Here is a 4618-nt window from a genome sequence, read left to right as displayed (position 1 = left end):
AACATTGGTGCCTTGTTAAGGTATATAAATGATTTCTAGACTGTGTATTTTGGTGGGAAAAATTTAAAAAATGGACGAACTGTACCTTAGCTTTTCTTGATTTAAAGAGTCTTTTAGTCCTAAGTGATGACAAACAATCTTGAAAAAAAGAAATCTGTATTATCAATATGTATAGTTTTTCTATAATTACTACAGCATTAACCATGAACTAAGCAACTAGCAAAAATTCAGGATATTTCTGCTGTTCTTAGCATATCACCAGAAAGAGTATGAGAGTATGGCAGACACACAGTGGTATATTTCAGGGATGTCTGTCATGATTTGACCCAGCCTTGGATTAGAACGTCCTTGAGACAAAGGCTCTAATCAGTACTTAATATTGGCAGACTTTTCATTTGTGAATTTACATAATTACTTTTTAAGCTTGTCTAGGCTTTGATATTCATAATATGCTGCACCAGTTACTTTTCATTTTAATGACATCTCTTGGGAAAACTACAACCTAACAATCTGTACATAAACTAGCTATTGTTTTGGTTTTATCACCTTCTGTTATCTGCCACCTAATCTTGCTTAAAATGTTTTTTCTCTGCAACACTGAGAACTCATTTTCATATTTTACTATCAGTAGTCTATCAGCTCACTAAGCACCCTTCTTGCTTTTATCACAATGTTAAACATTGTGGACCTTGGTGTTGATCCCTGCACATTATTCAGTTTTTTCAGTTTCTTGTTAAATCAACTGCTGTTCTACAATAGGTTTGCTGCTTTTCCTCCCATGTATTTTCAAACACTTCTAGTATGGGACCTTGTAAAAAGATTCTTGAAAGTCGAATACACCATTTCACTCTTTCCATGAGTTTATGGTTTCCTTGAAATAATTCCTATACTTTTGTGTGGTGACACTACTCCTATACTGACTTTCTCAGTGTACCATCTATACTCATGTCTGCTGATTTTACTTTGTACTGATTTATGAGCAAATCTAAGCCTGAAGACCTGTTTGAAGCCTGAAAGACTTCTTTGCAGATAGTTTCCAAACTGAAATTAAAAATGAAGAGGGCAAGCTCTGATCTGAAGGAAAGGTTTTTTCCAGATGCCTTACCTGGTTTATTCATTCTATCAATTCTGTGTTTCTTTGGTAACAGGAAGACAGACGCCTTTCTGAAAGAACTACAGTGTGTTCAAATTCACCACCAGTGTTAGCTTTTGCTATTAATCTCCCTTGAAATCTATCAAACACCTTCCATTCTTTTGCACACATCTTTGCCCACACCTGTTCTCACTGGCTCTCCTTTTTGAAACCCTGTCACTTCTGTCTCTCTGCTCACTCATGATGTTTTGATGGTGACATTAATTTTCCTTGATTTTCCTGCAGGTTATGCTCTCTAGCTTGCCCTACATAGCTGCTGAAACCATGGCCAAATGCCTCATCTGTAGTGTGGTTTGTCTATGCTGCGAGGGATCAGCATCACAAAGTATTTTAACTTACACACCTTCTTTTGGGAGAGGTCACTAGGAGGACAAGACTAAAGGCACATCATCCAGCTTCTGAAAAGGATATCTGACCTTGCAAAAGCATACATAAAAACACTCTAGATTCAAAGGAAAAGTCAAATTACACAGTTGTTTTTTCAGTTTTTCTGTCACACAACACACATATGATGACCATTATCTAAGAAAAGGCCATTATGTTGTGCAAACACAGCTTGTCCTAGTGTATTCTTGTAACTGTCACCTACTGTATATTGTGCTGTATATGTAAGACATGGCAGAAAAAGTATTTGTCCTGCTTTTAAAATTTGGTATCTTTTTATCCAGTAGTAAACTGTAATGTTTCTGCATTAAAATTTTGCATAGGGGTGACTGTGGGAGCCCAGAGTATTTCTCTGGCTGCCCTGGGAGCTTCAAAACCCCCCTGGCAGGGTCCCCAAAGACCCTCAAATGAGGCCCAAGTGTCTCTGGGGCTGGATTAAGCTCCTTGGAACAATTTATCAACATTGAGAGAAGAAATGCAAGCTGCAAAAATAGACAGAGTGTAAATTAGATTGTTAGAATGTAGAATAAGCAGATTTCTAGAATGTTTATATTAAGGGGCTAGTGGTCAAGATGGAGGATTTGGGGCTTGGTATGCTTCTTCCTCCTCCTTCTCCATGCCATCCATCTTGAAGTGCCACCTTGGCATCCTTCGACTGGATGGGGACAAAACTAGACATTACAATAAGGTTGTGGGGTATTGGGAATTAATTGTAAATATCAAATACGTAATTTAGAGTATAAAAGATAAGTCCTGCCTCTGCCAGGCGGATTCTGCCCTGGACATCTAGCTAGACAGACTGCTGTTAGCTGGACAAAGCATTCCTGAGATAAGAAATAATAAACAACCATGAAACCTCTAAGAACAGCCTCCTGCAGTCTCTCATTGGCGGGCATCGGAAAGAACAGGGTTCCAGACCACCGTTACGTCCTCCTGAGGTGATCTCAAGTCTAAGAAGACACCTTGGGCAGTGTCAGTGACTACTGCAAAACACCTGACAGCAAATTCTCCCTTCTCTATAAAGCCACAATTCTTCCCCTTATTCCACCATTTACAAGGACCTTTTCCTTTGCATGCAGTAAGGTAAGAGTGCCCTGAAGTAGCCTGCAGGTAACTTGACAACACCTACGCTCCTGTTGAACAAAGTGAGCATGTCATCCTTAGGGTCCTAGATCTGATAGCTCCATTATCATTACAAACTGAAACAAGCAGGTGATTTCATTCTTTCCAAAATGTGAGTTAGGACAAAGCCTGCTCTTCTCTTCTTTGCACATTTTTCTTACAAGCAATGCCAGAAGCAATGTAAAACACTTCCAAAGGCAGGGAATTCTGAAGAGTTATAGGAACAATACTCAGAATATTCAGTAGTCTGTATGTCTACACTGCCAAAATCCAAGGCATGGTAGAAATGAAAATCACCTGAACAGCTTGCAAGTATTGTAACTTACTTCCCGGTGATGACATTTCAGAGCACAGACGTGCAGATCCTTCTGTCTGGCCTGATGTAAGAAACTGACCCCAAGTTAACTGATCTGATGGAAATGCTTTTATTTACTTCTACAAAAGCAGGCTGTGCTTTTGCACTGTTTTCTTGGTGGTATCTATACATTCATGGATTGAGCAAGTCCAGTAAGAACTTTTTCACACTCAGTATATGGGTTAAAAGGGTTAAAACCAGAAGACTAGTGAAGAAAGAATAGTTTTGCTCAAAGTGACCTTGAAGTTGGGAAGGCTGAAATTGCTAGTGTGGGAAAACTCACATTTCCCATGCTTACTGTTGCTCATTCTTTGAGAAGCAGAAACCACGTAGAGGTAACACCCTCAAACATGTGCAAAGTCTTTTGTTATGTAGGGGAAGGCAGCAGGGCACCTCCAATGTCTGCTAGGATGGGCTGAGCCTGACGAGGCCAGTGACCCTGCGTGTCTCTGCTGCCTGGCCTTGCTAGCAGGGTAATGAAACAAATCTGCTTTTTGTCAGTGGTTTAATGGCTGTCCTTGAGTATTTGTTTGTGTTGATTCACATACTCAGCTTTTCTGAATGGGTGGTTTTATCTTCTGGGATTTGGATTTCTTTCTTACAGCTTCTTTCCTTCTTTTCTGAGTCATAAAAGTTAGTGGTTACAGAGACTTGTGCAAACTTTCTGAGCAGACCACTGTACCTGAAACTACAAGTTCTGACAAAACAACTGCATGCAATGGCTGAGCTGTGTGGCAAATTAAGATCAGCTCACCAAGAGAAGTACATCACTAAAAAAAAATTCTGATTCCAAAGTTTCAAAGGGTAACTGCATGACCTCATTCTGTCTGACAGTCTTGGAGGGAACTGTAAGTAATGTAGAGGTTAATGTATTTTAAAATGTCAGACATGATTACCAGCTCTTTATCCACAGAAACAGAATTAAAGCAAGTCAATAACAGTTGTTCTGCAATATGGAAAGGCTATTGTTGTTTTACTTGCACTGGGGAGATGTTTTCTTTTCAGTCCATGGCATATGTTTCAGCTGTCAAGTTGTTTGGCATTTTTAAACAACACTCTTCTATATGTTCTCCTTTATGTTTTTTGGAAGTATCCAGGCATTTAGAAGACTCATGACCCTTAACAGCAAAGGATACAAATTCCCTTATTCCCCTCTTTTGGAAGAACTCCAAACTTTGTCTTCCTCTGCTATTATTCTCCATTTTCTACACAATGACTTTTAAATAGATATTTTTAAAAGACAGTATAGAAGTATTTGGTACTACAAACACACAGATTCACTTTTACTCTATTGCAATAACTTGTCCACCAAGTGGTTTTGGCTGCACATCATATATCAGCTTAGGATGTGACCATTTAGCTAGAATTTAGCAGTTAGCTGTAATCTTTCCTATTTTTGTAGACACATCCTTCTACACAGCAAACTCCAAGTGGCAGAAATACAGGTAATGGTACTCTATCCTCTTCCAAAGGTTTGCCTCCCTGGTAACCATCCTCTGCTAGGGGGGAACAAGCTCACAAACATTCAAAACTGCTGCCAAAAGTGGGACCAAATATACGCTTGCTGCTATGCAGTTTATTTGATTTATCTTGTTTGAGCTCTT

Source organism: Oenanthe melanoleuca, chromosome Z, assembly GCF_029582105.1.
Source record: "Oenanthe melanoleuca isolate GR-GAL-2019-014 chromosome Z, OMel1.0, whole genome shotgun sequence".
Taxonomy (NCBI): domain Eukaryota; kingdom Metazoa; phylum Chordata; class Aves; order Passeriformes; family Muscicapidae; genus Oenanthe; species Oenanthe melanoleuca.
Note: the sequence above shows the minus strand (reverse complement) of the source record.